Raw genomic sequence first — 17,401 nt, 5'->3', positions numbered from 1 at the left:
GAGTGTGTAGGTGCCTTGGAAGTATCTCAGGAAGAAACATCTCAAGGCCTTTGACTCATTATTTTCTCAAAGACAATTGAGAAAGAGATGTTATTAGTGAGAAAAAACAAACCCACCATATAAAACATAAAATACAACCCTAGAATAATAAGACGGTAGAGGTAGTTCCAGTGCAATATTGGTAGATAGAGAAGAAATACAACAGGGTTGAACTGCAGAAAATGAGCAGGCTTATACAACCTCTTTGAATAGCCTTTCTCATTGCTCCTGAAGCAAAGTACTGGATTAGTTGTACTATTGGTCTGATCCAATAGGAAATTTCCACCATTTTAAAGATATAAATTTATTTTTTAGGAGGACAAAATTAAAATTTATTCTTCTTTCTCCTCTGAAAACATAGCATTTTCATGATGACAAGATATCTTTGAAAAATTAGGACTATATGCTCTTCATATACTCCTTCTGGATATATAAGCAGACAATGAAATTAATATTTCAAATTTTATTCATTTAGACAGTTATTTTCCGAGGGGGTTTAATTTCATGGGCTAGGGCAAATCAGACCAGGGAATTTACTATTCTTACTCTTCCAATGTTATTTAAGGCTAGGCTAGCCTTGGAGGGGATTAATCTTCTGCAAGTCCCAGGGGGAAGAGAGCACATTTTCCAGGCTACTGGTGGAATCCATCTGTCTCTGCAGAGGAGATTTTTCATTGCCTACTCACTGAACAGACTAACAAGGGATGGAGTGGGCTGCAAAGCTATCAATGAATTCTGGAAGTGTGCCTTGCCCAGAAATCTCATTTGAGCATCTTATGATCCTTCTGCACAAAAAAATTAGAAAAACCAGCACTAGAGACTTTGATCAAAAAGCAAAGCAGTTTTAGACAAAGATATATAGGTCTACAAACTTATTTCTGCTTCCTTCTTTAAGTCCATACTAATACCAACTGTGAATGATATATACATAAGGAACTTTCCAATTCCTGCAGCCACTGGAACATAGTCTGGAATGATGAGTCTATAATTGTAATGTTAATAAAAATACAATGCATTTCAACTAATGTAACAGAACTGTGAAAGAAAAGGCATGTGATGCTGTTACTCAGAAGTAAGACTGCTGGCTTCCTTCTCAAACATGTAGACAGCATTAATTTAATCTCTTTCTGGCTGTGGTTCCTAGAATCGCTTTTGTCATTCCTGATTTTATAGTTTGCTATCTTCTGTTATGCCTGTGCTCAGATTAAGGCTGGAACAAATAGTGCCAAGAGACTTTAATAAGTACCCATACTTCTTGGAGAAGGCAAATATGAGCAAATGCTTACCTTGTTCTGTCATCCTAGAAACTTATTTAGCTTATTCTAGACAGAAACTGTGGTATAAGCAAATGTATGTGCATGTATGCTCAATAAGTTTAGTTCAATAGCAAGCTGAAATTCAAACCTTGTCTGAGAACAACATTGTACATCACTGCCCTGTGTTGTATGGCAGTTTAATTAAATTCTTTTCTGCTCTTTAAATTGTTCTCATACAAATGCAGATATAGGATATTTCAATTAAAACAAAACAAAACAAAACCCGGCCATCCCTCTGGCAGAAATCTTGAGTGTTCCCTCCAGCTAACTAATAATAGCTAAGCATTAGCTGCCTTTCAACGTTGTTTGGTACCTCAGGGCTAGAATAAACCCCTTGGAAGCGAAGGTACAAACACCAAGCAGGTGTTTGTAGTCGGCCAGGTAACTTCTGCTAAAGGCAAGGTAATGCAGGAAAATAGGTCAAAACATACAATTTCCAAACACTTGTGGAATGATGCGAATAGATTATCTCACCATGAACACAGATTCAATACTAATGTCTTGGTATTCTGTACAAAAGTATAAACTCTTTACTCAATACAGAAAAATTAGTCTCAATATGAACATATATAATGTTTGAGGGAACTTTTCTGTGGATGTGAGATGGTGTAAACAAAATCCAGGGTAGACTTCAGGTTGTACTCTGACAGGTGTGGTCAGATGCTGGAACAGGGCCCCCAGGGCAGTTGGGTCAGGGACCCAAGCTGCCAGAGTTCAAGAAACGTTTGGACAATTCTCTCAGAAATATGGCTTGAATTTAGAGTGGCCTTGAGTTGAGTCAGGAGTTGGACTCAATGATCCATGTGGGTTCCTTCCAACACAGGATATTCTATGATTCTATGATTTATATTATTTATAGAACAGATTGCAGAATTGTGACTTTGAGATGTTTAAAACAAATATGGGAATGAAAAAGGGGAAGGATTCAGTCTGAATTTCAGTTAACCAAATTTAAGTGCATCTTCACAAGTTTCTACATGACAGTATACTTCTAAAATTTCATTAAAGCTAATGGAACAGGGTTCAGCTGCATTATGATGTGTCCCATTTAGTTTGTTCTGTGGGTCCTGTGTAAGTTTTGCCAGCTTCTTGCAGATGTTTCAAATGTCCTAAAGTGTTTCAAATGGCACTGGGTATCTATATTTAGACAACAGAGTCTCATTTGTGGAGATACTCAAAATATTTGGAGGAATTCAGCTTTCTGTCATAAGGGCTCATTTCAATTGCCTAAACGTAGGTTTTAGCTCAGTTTCAGAAGCTCTGGAGGACTCAAGACATCTGCACAGGGCAGACAGATATGACTCAGAACCTATGGGAGACTGATGCCCTTCTGAAGTACCCTTTAGAGGTTAGGCAGGATATGACTGATCTTCGAAACTGCATACATATCTGTGTTTAGGCAGTAGAAACAACCCCCTAAATGTAGATGTCTTAATCTCAGATTGAATCCTACCCAAATAGACTATGTTAGGAATTTAATTAAGTAAATTGATTTGCAGAAGTTACTGAAAAACAAACATCTCTCACTAAAGTCAGACTCATGCTGGATAAAGCAGTTCTGATTGGTGAATATACATACAGAGAAAAATAAGTGATGCCTATCCAGTTTTCTCTCCTCTTGAAAAAAAAAATAAAGAAAAAAGAAAAGAGAGAGAGAAAAAAAGCCTCTTTAAATGCAGTACACTTTTTTTTTTTTTTTTTTTTAATTGTAATTACAGGGCGGAGAATACTCAAATTGCATGAATATTCACATTTGTAGATGATTTTTTTTTACCTCTGCTTGTGTCTCTTAACTAACTTGAGTATCTTCAGGCAATCAAATTTAGCTGGCAGAATCATACACACAAGCAAATTTCAGTCAGAAGTGTTTTCACAAACTGATTGGCACACAGAGGGATTTTTTACAGAATTGCTTCCACGCTTATCCAAACACGAACAATGATGTGCAATTTTATCTGACCTATGCTGGGGAATGAATTTAAAACTCTGAATACCGATCCATGCAGGAAACAAATCTATTTATTTTTTTTTTAAATAATAATCATAACAACAGAAATCAAACTCCATTTAAATATTGTCAGCCTGCTAATGGGTATTACATGCAGAAAACAGACTAAATTGATTATATGGATTTGTTTCAGAAAATACACTAAGCTGTGTTAGTAATACACAGAACTAATGATTTCTACACAGTGAGTGTAGTTCAAAACATGGTTTGTGTACATGAAGAGTCAGTCAGCATAGAGGAGGTATAAGGTGTTTATGCTTCCAAACAATACATCGGTTAGAGCAGACTATCAGTATACACTGCATGTCAGACAGCAAGAGAATCCTTCTGCACTGTACAGATGCTCCTGCCACCCTGTACAAAACCAACATAGCCTCATTTAGCCCTGTGTGCTGGGATTGCTTGCTGCACTGTTCTTCCACATAGCCCACAGTGGTCCTTCTCTGTGAATCATTCTTGCAAATAGCCATGTTGCACCAGTTTCCTCTTTCATGCTGCCAGTTTCCACCTCCACAGGGTGACCTGTGTAGAGGTTAGTTTTACTGCCAGGCAGAGGAGCCCGTGGGCTCTAGCTCACAGGTGTTTAAACAAGAACAGCATCTGCTAGGGGCAAGAGACACGGGTGAGATACTCTTGGGAGAAGACAGGATAAGACATTTGGAAAGGTGTAGGAGAGGCTCTGAGGGAGACAAAGGGAAGGAGAGGTTCTTGGGGGGACATGGAGAGATGCTCTTGAAGGAAACTTGAGCAGAGGCTCTGAAAGTAATGCTGTTATTTATTTCCATGGAAACTACAACAGATACAAAGAACACTACAATGCAGTTTGATAAGCAAATTCTCAGCTACAGAACACTATTTTTTAATATAGTCACCACCATTAGCCGTGTATTTTCACCAGTGATGAAACAGCATTTGCATGCTGTACTCATAAATATTTGTACCAGCAAAAGAGACCCACTACTGCTATGATGACTTCACTGGTAGAAATATATTGCCCCCACAGATCATCTCTCATCTGCTCAAATAAACCAAAGTTAGAAGGCACCAAATCTAGACTACACAGTAGGTGTGGTAGGACAGTCCATCCAAGATTAGCAGTGTACTCCACAGTTCTCAAATTGGTATGCGACTAGCCTTTATCATGTTGCAAGGGTTGTCTTCTTCCTTGGCTCTGTCTTGTTCTCTCACTCTGGAAGTTTGACCCTTCAGTTTAGTCAGCATTGTGATGTAGACAGAGATAATGCTTTGTCAGCGTTTCAGGAAATTCAGAAGAATCACCCATTTCCTATCCCAAAAGACAGTGCAGAGCACTTTACCTGCTGAAGTCTGCATCTTGAACTTTTAATTCAACAGGGGACTGACACATTGCCCCTCCATTTTAACTGCTTCTTTAACTCTGGGTGGTAGTGGAACTGACAAACTTGTATACAGTGTTCTTTTTCTTCCTGTGTGAGCATTTGTGGAACCCACAGGGAGCATATTTCATGATGTTGCAACATTGCTATCATTGTTTCCAATGCACTGAAATAGACTTTCAGCTCCATACACAGTTTCCTGGTCATAATATGCTGATTCACATTAATGAGCTGGTAGAGATGCTCTTCATTTTGTGGTGTGACGGCTATGTATGGTTATCTGAAACATGGTTTGTCTTTCATATTGCTGTTGTCACTGTTGAAATGCACCACCCATCACCTCACAGTGCTCAGATCCACTGTTAGTTCTCCATAAGTGTTCAGCAAGTATGGGTGCAATTTTTTCCTCATGGAGGAATTCAGTGACATATTTTTGCTTCATCCACACTTCCATGTCAGATGTCATTTTGTCAGACTACTCCTCTGCTGCCTTCTGTTGCACGGCAAGAACAGGTAATGGAAAAATGTTGGGAAGGTTCAAACTCTACTGCGATACCACCAACATACACTTCAGACATTATGGGCCAACATAATAAAATAGGAGGCATTACTTTCAGAGCACTCTTCATATATGAAATGTGTTTATAAAAAATAATATTTAAAAAATCAAAATAATGTAGGGTTTATTTTTTTATTTATTTGTAGGTTTATTTTTTTATTTCCTTTATGTATGTTGAATTCATGGTTTTGAGAGAAATACAATGTCCGCATATCTTTCTTCAAAAATTGAAAATGTAAGTATCGGTATTCTCTATTCTGTGACTGAAAAGCTTTGAAATTAAGGAATACAATATTTTAGGAAATCTTATATATCTAACAAAAAAAGTAAAATTCAACTCCCAAGTCAGTCTCCTGTGTCCCAGCAGACATAGACCTGAAAATACTTGTAAAATTCCTGAGTTCTGCATGTATATTCCTCTGAGATCTACAATTCTACTGAAGAGAGTCGGGGATGAAAAATTGCCAAATCTGGACACCAGAAGATAAAACGATCTCCCAGATATATACAGAGAGTCCTGAGAAGTTTCTGTGTGTGTGTGTGCGCGTGTGTGTGTATGTTGAAGAGAGGGAGCTGATGGAGACTGTTGTATTTGGGAGATTGGATGTGAATATAATGTACTGAGCAATGATGAGTCTGTATTTGCCTGACTGCAAAAAAAGATGAAGTCTTCTACACTTGAACTGAGCTCAGAATAAAATGTGTGGTTGTAAAGTTTCAATTATAGGTGTCTGAATACATGATAACAGATATGTTAATTTGTCCTAGAAAGTATTTTCCATTGTAATGTCCACATTTAGAGGCTTCAGTGCAAGCAATACCCTGTGATTTATCTTCAACTATTTTCAGTAGAAGCTTTTTTATTTTTTTACTACAGAAATGTTGAATGCCAGTCTTACTGACTCTAGAAATTTTTTTTTTTTTTTTGGTTGATTTTTTTTTTTTTTTTAATAATAAAATGGGAGTCATTACTTTTGAAGCAGTCCACATACCTTCACAGAATCATGGAATGACTTGGGTTGGAAGGGAACACAACGATCATCAGGCTCCAACTTCCCTGCCACAGGCAGGGCCACCAACCTCCAGATCTGGCACTAGACCAGACTGCCCAGGGCCCCATCCAAGCTGACCTTGAACATCTCCAGGGATGGAGCATCCACAACCTCTCTGGGCAGCCTGTTCTAGCACCTCACCATCTTGTCTTGATACCCTTTCCTACTTGTTTTGGTTCTCTTAATAACTACTTTGAAGCCTATTGCTTTTACAGTCTTACCCCAAAGGCTCTTCTGCTTTTGTACACAACTTATCTCTATCTTCTCCTGACAGCAATACTAACCATCATCTTCACAGGATCCCTTCAACTGAAAACAACACTGAGTCTTCCAGCAGACTGCTTTGCTCACCATAGATGCAACCACTCCTGGCAAACCTCACCTGCTGGATTTTCTTGTGTCTGGCCATCATTCAACAACTCAGAATGTTGAATATATTTCCTTCGGAAACACAAACTTCTTATGCCTCCTTTCTAACAATTAATTCTTCATATATACCACACATGGTATGAATTGTGTTCCCTGCATGGTCATCACGTGTCAAATGCTAGTTATTTATAGACTATGACTAGAAGGAAGGTAGCTGTGCAAACTCACAGTGCAAACATATGGTAAACTGCACTCCTTTTATCCTTGAGAAAAATTATTATTGATCAGTGTCTGTATAATGGAGTAGTGGAGATTAAAAATGCAAACAATGTGTGAATGCTGAGGTTGCTAGTATATATTAAATGAAGATAAAGGAAGATATTACTAAAATAATATATTTTGCTCATCAGTATGTTTGTCTTGAATAGCATGGAAGAAAGTGATCACTTTTTTCCTTCTTGACTGTTGTATTCTAATTTACATACTGCAAATGTGTGCAGTGATACTTTTTAAGCTAAGTTACTTTACTAAGTTAAGCACACTGTCCATTCTGAACAATCAAGTAATGACACTATAACTCAAGGAAGCTGGCATAAGTGTTTACCAATGCTTATGGAACCTGCATATGTATTTCTTTTGTTTATTTGGAAAACATGACCTGATAGTTACTACAGACGTATTTAACAAACCATAATACTTGGATGCTGTTAAACTACAAATTCTTTCTTTTCTTACTAAGATTTTATTATCATATTATACATGTTTGAGGAGCAGCTGCACTTAGGCTAGTTCAATTACACATCATGAATACACGGTTACAAATGTAGAATAAAAAGTATTTTCTGTTGGATGTTGCCTTTGAAGTAGAAAACCATCAGAGAGCACCTCAGACCTTCAGATGGCCTTTATTCTGTTGTTCTAACCCTTCACATCTCATTATTATCACTTCTTGTCTTTAATCTTCAGATTATAATTTACTTTGATTCCATCATCCTTTATCTACTTCCACTTCCTCTCCTGACCATACTTCTGTGCTGTTTCTGTTGCTGACCTTATCCTTTTTTTAACTAATCATTACTATTTTTTTCAGCACCCAAAACCAATGAATCCAAATAAGGAAGTCCTTTCTTTGTATTTGTATAATCTCATTTCTAGGGTTAATTTGGAAGCTGATTCCTGAACCACAGACTCGCTAGATAATTCTGTACAATGAGCTGAGCTCCAGACTTGAGCTTCATTGCATTTTCAACATCATTTATAAGCCTGTTTCAAACACTATAAATGACTCCTTTACTTTATCATTAGTTTACATTGGTGGAATTGAATGTCACTATCTTTTCATTTTCCTACTACGGATTTGTCAAGCATAAGCTACCTAATTTACACAGCAACATTTGATTTTCTTTATTTGTTAAGCTCATAGGCAGGAAAAAGAAGAGCAGAAAGGTTTGGATATTAGCTGGGTTTCTCTCTGTCTCTGCATACACAGAAAGCTTTGCAAAACATCTAGATAGTTAGCTCAGTAACAGCATGTTCCCTTTCTGCAACTGTATTGTGAAATTTCATCTGAGGGAAGCTTTTTGCAATGCAGTGCCTGAGGCACTAAATTAATGTAGTGTCTGTATATTTATTAGCCATCTCTTCCTGTGGGATCTTCCCAAAGCAAATGCTTAAGTTGCCTGTTTATATTTCTGAAGACCTTCAGATGCCAACTTGGCCTATCAAATTCAAGTCACACAAAGAACAAAGAGTAACACTGGGAGTATATACTCATTTGGGTTCCAATCCACCACAGTGTCTGATGGAACATAATCAACTTTTAAAAAAGGAAAGAAGATAGTAATGGAAGTCCCACATTTTGCAAAATACACTGGTGACTAGAGTTTTTCTACCATAATTGAGAGGACATTATTTTAGATCTAATCTGAACAGAGGTTCATGAGATCCATATCTCCTGTATAGCAAATTTTGAAAGTGGGAGTTCTTGCCTCTTTTTATTGAAATATTATGCATCCAGGAGGAAAGTAATGGCACGATGCCATTCCACTAAGTGTGCACAGGAGAATGGAGAATGCATAAGGGAAAGAAGAAGGAGACTCCTGTCCCATCATATAATCAAGATCTTAACTATCTGATCTTTCATAGAATATACTTTTAAAATCTGTTTGCTCCTTAGGATAAGCTTAACTTTTATCTGATGGTATTTCTATAAGGATGGATATTCATCAAATCTGCACAAAGCTGAATGTGTTGTGAAAAAAAAAAAAAAAGAAAATAGGAAAATACATAAGGAATTCTTTCAAAATAAAATGTGTTTCCTGATATAGCCACAAAGATAGAATTGCCACCATTAAAAATAATACATAAGTAATGCACAGATACAGCCTCAAATCATTACTGCTTCTGCCACTGAGTTAATTAAGAGCTTCAAGATATGTCTTAGTTCTTAATTTGGTGTGTTAATTATAAGACTGCAATGACGTTAAAATCAGTCACTGACCACTGCAGTAATTTCATGTACATTAGGACATGTCTTTGCTCTTGATGAAATAATGATGATTCAGTAGATTTCCATCCATCATCATTTGATTAATGAAGAAATGTCAGTTTTCTTTTAACTAGAAGTGTCAGTCTGTCTTAGAGTGGTTTAAATTATGAAAAGCAAAAATAGTCATTACCAAATGCCAGAACATGATAAAATCATACCACTTTGTAGAAAAAAAAAAAAAAGCTTGCAGGGAAAGGTGCTGAACAGATTCAGCTTGAGAATACCTACCAAGGGCATTATATATTTCTAATTAGAGTGACATACATTTTAATTTAAGAGAACTGAACTCGGTTTTCAGTGTATAATTAAGTATGATTTCTGACAAAACTGTTATTACTATTACGAATTTACTAGCTAATAGCTTGATTACATCACTGACAGGTAATAATATTTACAGCATTTTCATAACTTTAGTAACTGTTGCAACAGAGGAGCTTGTAACTGCTATAAATCTTAAACGTAATCTTCACTTTCCAACTCTGTTTCCTATTTGCAGCTAAATTTTATGCAAAGGATTGGACAGAGCTCAACAGGGTCCTGTAGTTTTATAGAGCTTCTTGGAAAGAAGGGGTACTCTTATCCATTAACATATCATATAATGTTATGCCAGTTCACATGGTAAAGGAAGAATGGCACAAAGGGGGAACTAAATCAGGAATGGGATAGGAAATACAACTGGGGAATTCATATTCATAAAAAGTGTTGTGTTTGTATATTTGAAATTTGGACTCAGTGTTTGTGAAATTCTCGATATCTTTGACGATCCTTGAAAAAAACTGTGACTTTTGTTTGAGTTTCCCATGGGTTACTGAGAAACTGTCCTTTAGGAAATATAACTTCTAGTGATATGTATATCTTCTATAATGTTTGTAAGCTATGTGTTGGAGAAATTTTTTTATCAGTGACAAAGTTATTACGTATAATCTGTTACTTTCCTGGTAAATGTTTTTTTTTACAATCTTCCTGAAGCATGGCTACTGACATAAAATCATAGAATTATATCATAGAATGGCTGGAGTTGGAAAAGTCCTTAAAGACCATCCAGTTTCAAGCTCCCTGACATGAGGAGGAGGAGGGTTGCCACTCAGGTTGCCCAGAGCACCATTCAACCTGATCTTGAATACCTTCAAGGATGGAGCATCTAAGCTTATCTGGACAATCTGTTCTAGTGCCTCACTACCCTCTGAGTAAAAAATTTGCTCCTAAGATCTAATCTAAATTTCCTCTGTTTTAGTTTAAAACCATTTCTCCTATTGCTGTCTGGCCATTTGAAAAATTGTTCTCCCTCCTGCTTATAAGTTCCGTTCAAGTACTGGAAGGCCACAGTGAGGTCTCCCCAGATCCTTCTCTTCTCCAGGCTGAACAAGCCCAGTTCCCTCATCCTCTCTTCATAAGAGAAATGCTCCAACCCTCTGATCATCTTTGTGGCCTTCCTCTGCACCCATTCCAATAACCCTATGTCTTCTTGTGCTGGCTTTCTTCAGGCCTGGGTGTAGTGTTCCAGATGGGATCTCAAAATGGCAGAGCAGGGTGAGTCACTCACTCGTTGTCCACCCTTTTTTTGATGTAATGCCATCTAGTAATACAAGTGGTCATAGAAAACAATTGCAGAATGCTCACTTCTAAAGGTAACACTCTAATTGATGACTGAAGTAATGAGTTATAAAAAACAATTAAGCTGGATTTTGGCTACAAGTTTAAAATCATGCTTTAATATTTTATCATCTATCATTATCTTCTGGATGATGAGCAATCATGATTTAATAACACCTGTCTTAGTCATTCTCATTCTGTATGTACATAAACAATAGGGAAGTAATTTGCAATTGAGTACAGTAGTTTATCAAAATAACCTGAAAAATCCTAGGATCATAAATAGTCTAATGTTGATCAAATTGTCTTCAAGGAATCACAGAATTATATAATAGCTGTGGCTAGAAAATACCTCTGGAGCTTATCAACTCCTACAATTTCAATAAAATATGCAATCATTTTAATAAAATGCAATAGCTTTCAAGAAAACATGTAAAATACTTAATCCTCAAAGCAAACTTAAACTAGTTAGGTTCAATTTCTTCAATTTCACCCTCTTAAAGGGCTACTGGTTTATTTAAATATGCCTTTGCACTTCTGAATTTTGTCCAGGATCAAGAGCTGGATTGCTAAAAGATTGCAGAAGCCTGTCAGATTCACCTGAAATGTTGAATCTGAGAAGATAAGTTAGTGTTAAAATTCTTCTTTAACTTTTCTTGATTTTTGCATTCTGCTATTCATTAGCATACATTTTGGTTTTGATTTGCTATAAGCAAGTAGGAAGATCACATTGTTTCATCTTTCATATCAGATTGTTATTACTGAATTTTGAACTGGCATTTTTGATTATTATTTTTTTAAAGATACAATTATATTAGCACTAACTGAACATTTATCTCATGCAGGGACCTAGGTAAATCAGTGGAATATCTCTTACTGATTTCATCAACTACAAAGTTCATCAACTCTAAATTTCATTGCTGAAATGTGTCTACATTAGGAATGTCAACCCATGTGTTCAAGAGTTAATTGACAAAGTTCAAACTAGTCACATGTGACTGGGGGTGATTCACTTCACCCCAAGAAAGACTCTGATGTGAATAAATCACCCTCCCAGCTGATTTAATGAGCTTATAACTCCCCTCCCCTTCCCTTCTTCCCAACCTCATTTCTTCCCTCCTTCCTTCCCTCTTTCCTTCCCCCCTCCCACCCTCCCTTTCTTCCTTCATTCCATTCTTTCGTTCTTTTGTTCTTTCTTTCATTGTCTCTGTTGGTGGCCCTGCATTTGGCAGGGGGGTTGGAATTCATGATCCTTGAGGTCCCTTCCAACCCTGGCCATTCTGTGATTCTGTGATTCTCTCTCTCTCTTTCTTCTTTTCTTCCTTTCTTCCTTTCTTTCTTTTTCATATCTCTATACATTTGTTTACATAAAGAATTCTTTTGCTTTTTCACCCAAGGGTATTGTAGCATCCTAGGGTATCTTAAGTTGTCAACTAAGCGTGCTAATGCTTTTTGATGTTCCGTGACCCCTGAGGAAAATTGTGGAAATGCATTCTGGTTTTACATTAACTAAGTCTTCAATTTATGCAAAACTGACAGACAAATGGAGTGGAAGTGATATATAAGTGAAATATAACTAGACACCCTATCTAATAAACTAACATTTATTTTGTTATCTCTGTGGAGAAACGTGTTTCCAACAGTAAAAGAAGTCTGTAAGTATGAAGTTTTCCTTTTATTATCTTTTTTTTTTTTCTTTTCCTAGAGATAAGGCAGTCCAGGGTTCAAGAGCATACTTTGCAAACAAGAATAAAAATTTATGTAAAGCAAATAACTAATCCTTTTTTGATGATGTCAGAAATGACAAGGGGATATACAGTGATGAATCCTTATAAATCTTTGGCTTCCTTTTCTTCTACATCATTTCTTATGTAAATATTTGTACTTGTGAAGAAAATGTATAGAATGTAATCATTTTAAAAGACATGGATGATTCATAGAGGAATATAATTCAAATTGCTATAAAATAGGAAGCATCTCAGGTAACAGTCCTACAGTAACTTGTCTGTTTTCATTGGCTGTGGAAAGAAGTTAAATGACTCAAATAGACTAGATTGTAGTTTTCAGGTGGATAATTTAGTTAAGAAGATTACCAATTCTGAAGTCTGCCTAGATCGAGATTTAAGTCAAATTTAGGTGTAATAAATCCACCCTTAGGCCCTTAGGTCCCTTAGTTGCTTTTGAAAATCTTAGAACTAATCACATTCTTTTCAGAAAGATAAAAGGAACTCGACTTTTAGCAGAAGTAAGCATCTTTTATCTATAACCCCAAAGTTTATGATGTGCCCACAAAGCATAAAATGTGATACCTTTACAGCATTTCAAATCATATTCCTAATTTTTATCCCAGAAAGTTGGATCTGAAAATATCTTTTAAAATTCATTTCATTATATGAGTTTTTCTGCTTTGTAGCTCACACTGTGCCTTGATCATGAGCTTGTTTGCTAGCCTATATTCACTTGCAATTTTGTATTTGCCTGCCTCCATTATCTCTTTGCTGGTATAAAGCTTTTTGAACTTTCAGTCACTCTTCCCATTAATAACTGTGATATGACACATTCCCTGAAATGAAACTTTGTATATAAACATCTCAAAATCTTGAAAAATGACTCAAGGTTTGAGTAACTGAATATACTGTATAGCACAGCTAATCTGTCTTTCTCGTTAATGCTAGGTGCAGGTCCATAGGACTTCTTCAGTCTGGAAAATTATGTTCTAAAGGAACCAGACATTTCAGTGAGTCTAAATTTAAAGTCAGAAGATAATCACTAAAGCCGATCTATTGGAATTACTTATCTGAGTCAAAGTAATTCAGGTGCAGTGAAACACTTCTAATTTTAAATTTAGGAGCAGTGAACAGTGAGTGGGATTCTTTGGCATAGCACTTAGTTGATATCACTCTCTACCTCTCATTTTTTCTGCTTTCTGATTTCGTGCTTTTAAAGCATGTTTCCAAAATCTAAGTGCTGATGGTCTTAGATGAAAAGTGTATCATTAACAAAGCTGAAAACAAATATTATTACCATGAAATACGAGACAACAATAAGTATTAATTATGTAGATATTATTTCTAAAATTCTGTAGCGGGTTATGCCACAGAACATGATCTGTGTTGCAAAGATTAGAAGGTTGATAAACCCATCAAATGGTTGATAAAGTAAGATTTGTAGGGATTTTTAAAGTTGAGTTTGAAAAGATTTATGTAAATAGATGCTATTTGGGCTACTCAGGCACAGCAAGGGCAGGAAAAAATTAAATAAAAAGTTTTAATATGGATGCACTGAGGGCTTATACATTTGTTTGGTTCTTAAAACTGAAAAGAAAAATGATTCATTAGTGGTTCTCCAACTGTGTTTGATGTCAAAATTATTTGCAAACTCACAGAAAGAAAGAATCTCAGCAATGTGCACATGGAAATGTTACTTTTGAGTTTCCTCATCATTTTCTTTAAGTTTCACAATACGTTAGTCACCATACATTTGAGAATTATTAGTAATTTTGGAATTATAAACACAAGGATCGCTAATAAATGTATTATTTAAAATTCTAGGATTAAGATAAGACTAAGAAAGATATAAGCAAATTTTGAGAGTCAAAGCTTTATGTTCTTTACAAAACAATATGGAATGGGGTTATACCGTATTTTCCACGTGCTACACTTTCCCCAGTTATGAAGTGGACTGTTGTACTGAAAGTTCTAAGATGGGAAATCTTAGGTGGTGGTGAATGAGCTAAAACCAGCTGGCAACTGGTCACAAATGTTGTTCCCTAGTGGTCAGTACTGGGGCCTATCCTGTTCAATGCCTTTATTGATGAACTGGATGAGAGACTGAATATGAGCCAGCAGTGCGCTCTGGCAGCTCGAAAGGCAAATGGGATCCTGGGCTCCATCAGGAGAGGGGTGGCCAGCAGGGACAGGGAGGTGATTGTCCCTCTCTACTCGGCTCTTGTGAGGCCCCACCTGGAGTACTGTGTCCAGGTGTGGAGCCCTCAGTACAAGAAAGACATAGAGATTTTGGAAAGGGTCCAGAGGAGGGTGACTAAGATGATCAGGGGGCTGGAGCACCTCCCCTATGAGGACAGGCTGAGGGAGTTGGGCTTGTTCAGCCTGGAGAAGAGAAGGCTGCGGGGTGACCTCATTGCAGCCTATCAGTACCTGAAGGGAACCTACACCCAGGAGGGGAGTAAACTCTTCAAAAGGGCTGACAACAGCAGGACTAGGGGAAATGGTTTTAAGTTGAAGGAGGGAAGATTTAGGTTAGATGTTAGGGGGAAGTTCTTTACTAGGAGAGTGGTTAGGCCCTGGAATGGGCTGCCCAGGGAGGTTGTGGATGCCCCATCCTTGGACGTGTTTAAGGCCAGGTTGGACGGGGTCCTGGGCAACCTGATCTGAATGTGTATGTTTGGTGGCCCTGCTAGGCAGGGGGGTTGGAACTACATGATCCTTGGGGTCCCTTCCAACCCGGGTGATTCTGTGATTCTGTGATTCTGTGATCTGTGGATGAGGGGATTGAGTGCAACCTCAGTATGATTGAAGATGGCACCAAGTTTGAATGAAGTTTTGATCTGCCTGGGGTAGAACAGTCCTACAGAGGGATATGGACAGGAGTCCAAACAGGACTCCAAGACAGGAGTACAAACTAACATGGTTTAGTGGGGAGATATTGGTGGTAGCTGGATAGTTGGACTGGATGTTCTTGGAGATCTTTTCCAACTTTGTTGATTCTGTAATTCTGTGAAGTTCCTAAAAGAGAGAAGTGTAAATCTGGCAGATTATTAAAGTAACAAGTGAAACAAGTAAATAAAGAAATAAATAACATTTCTACTACCACAGATTAGAAATTCTGATTGTGAGTTATTGTAATAACTGTAGGTATAAAAAAAATTATGGGCCCAGCCAGTAGCATCAACCAATGTTATGTTTTCTTACAGCACATGATATGATGATATTCACAGCTGTTTTTGCAATTCAGACTAGGACTGCATCTCCCATAGAGTTTATTGATACAGTAAAGAGATAGTCTAAGAAATGTAAAGGACAATTTATTTAAGAAAAGATTAAATAGTACAAGTAAGTTACTGAAATGGTGGCAGAGCCACAATGCACAAATCAGACATACTGATTCTTTAAACAAATGCACAGTTTTGCACTTCTGACTCTGCATTTTTTAGAAAAAAAGTACACTGGCAAACTAAGTAGCCTCAGGGAAAAGAACATATCAGAATGCTTTTTCCTTTTGTTAGCTGAATATTGATCAGTAGAAATCTTGACTCTTGGTATACAAGAAGATTACAGGCTAATAAAGAAATACATGCATGTGTTAATAAAAAAAATATTCTGAGAATATGCCTTGAATGAATCAATCCCAACAAGTTTTAAGTAGTTAACTCAGATGTTGGACTATGAGGCAGATTTCCGTAAGGGCAGTACAGTCAGTGGATTGAACTACCCACCTCAAAGAAGTTTCCTTCAGATGTAGCTTCAATCTAGAAATACTTACTTCCTTGTTCTTTGAGTGGTTAGGTAATTTTGTGCAACAGAACTTCTAGTGTAGAGAAGAAAATTCAGTTATAAAAGCAAGACTGGGTGTACTTGTGTCTTTCTGGTTTTTTTTTTTTTTTTTTTTTTTTTTCTGAAAGCAATAACTTAATTCCAAATTTCCACACAGAAATGTGTTTCAGTCTCAACAGCAGTGCTGAACTTACTGGTTAACACAATTTCAAGCAGGAGCAAGTTACATTTCTAAAGGTAAGTTAATAATCTTGATAAGTTTACTACAGCTTTACTGAAGGGGCAGAATGTTACAAAGGGTAATTGAAAACATTCTATGTACTTGCTAGTTTATGTATCTTGTTGTAGAAGGCATGACTAACCTCTCTCAACATCCATTCTCTCAGACTTTGTTTCCTAATTAATAAATAAAATTAATAAGCACCTCTTGGGCTGCTTTTCAAAATGAAATATGACACAGTTTTGAAATGGGGCTTGACATCAATGATTTGTTTTAATCCTTTCTAAAATGGGCACAAGTTTACATGACATATTGGTAAATGTGGCATCTGAAGATGCCTTGAGTTGCAAAAATGCCTGAGGCTGTCAAGAAATTCAACAATTAATGTAGAATCATTTGATTTTCTCATAAATAAAAAAAATGATTAGCTACATTAGGTGCATGTAACCTGTCACAAAATGAATTATGCCAACCCTAGGTAACTCTTGCTTGCGTACTCTGCTCATTCAATTCTGTAATATACTCTACTAATAAATTTGTTAATAGTTTCGGATGTCAAGTGCTGAACTTAGGAACTTGTCTTTTTTATTTCTCAATGCTAATATCTTTTACATCTAACAAGTTAAATCAGAGAAATAATGGTATGATGAGAGATAATGGCCATATGTTGCACCAGAGGAGGTTCAGGTCAGATGTTATGAATTTTTTTTCTAAAAAAGAGTGGTAATGCATTGGAACAGGCTGCCCAGATGTGTGGTGGTGTCACTGTCTCTGGAGGTTTTCAAGAAATGTGTAGGTCATAGAATTATAGAATCATTAAGGTTGGAAA

The 17,401-nt window shown here is 36.8% G+C and overlaps 1 non-coding gene across 1 annotated transcript; it reads left to right on the top strand.

Annotated features, from left to right (window-relative positions):
- The first annotated feature begins 5,722 nt into the window (after nt 1–5,722).
- Nucleotides 5,723–5,800, top strand: LOC125688526 (small nucleolar RNA U2-19). Its single transcript, XR_007374784.1, has one exon. It is a non-coding gene; the product is annotated as a small nucleolar RNA U2-19 (small nucleolar RNA).
- Nucleotides 5,801–17,401: the final 11,601 nt, after the last annotated feature.

The sequence above is a fragment of the Lagopus muta genome, chromosome 1 (assembly GCF_023343835.1).
Source record: "Lagopus muta isolate bLagMut1 chromosome 1, bLagMut1 primary, whole genome shotgun sequence".
In the NCBI taxonomy this organism is placed as follows: Eukaryota; Metazoa; Chordata; class Aves; order Galliformes; family Phasianidae; genus Lagopus; species Lagopus muta.
The sequence above is the reverse complement of the archived record's forward strand: the minus strand, read 5'-3'. Positions and strand labels throughout refer to the sequence as shown.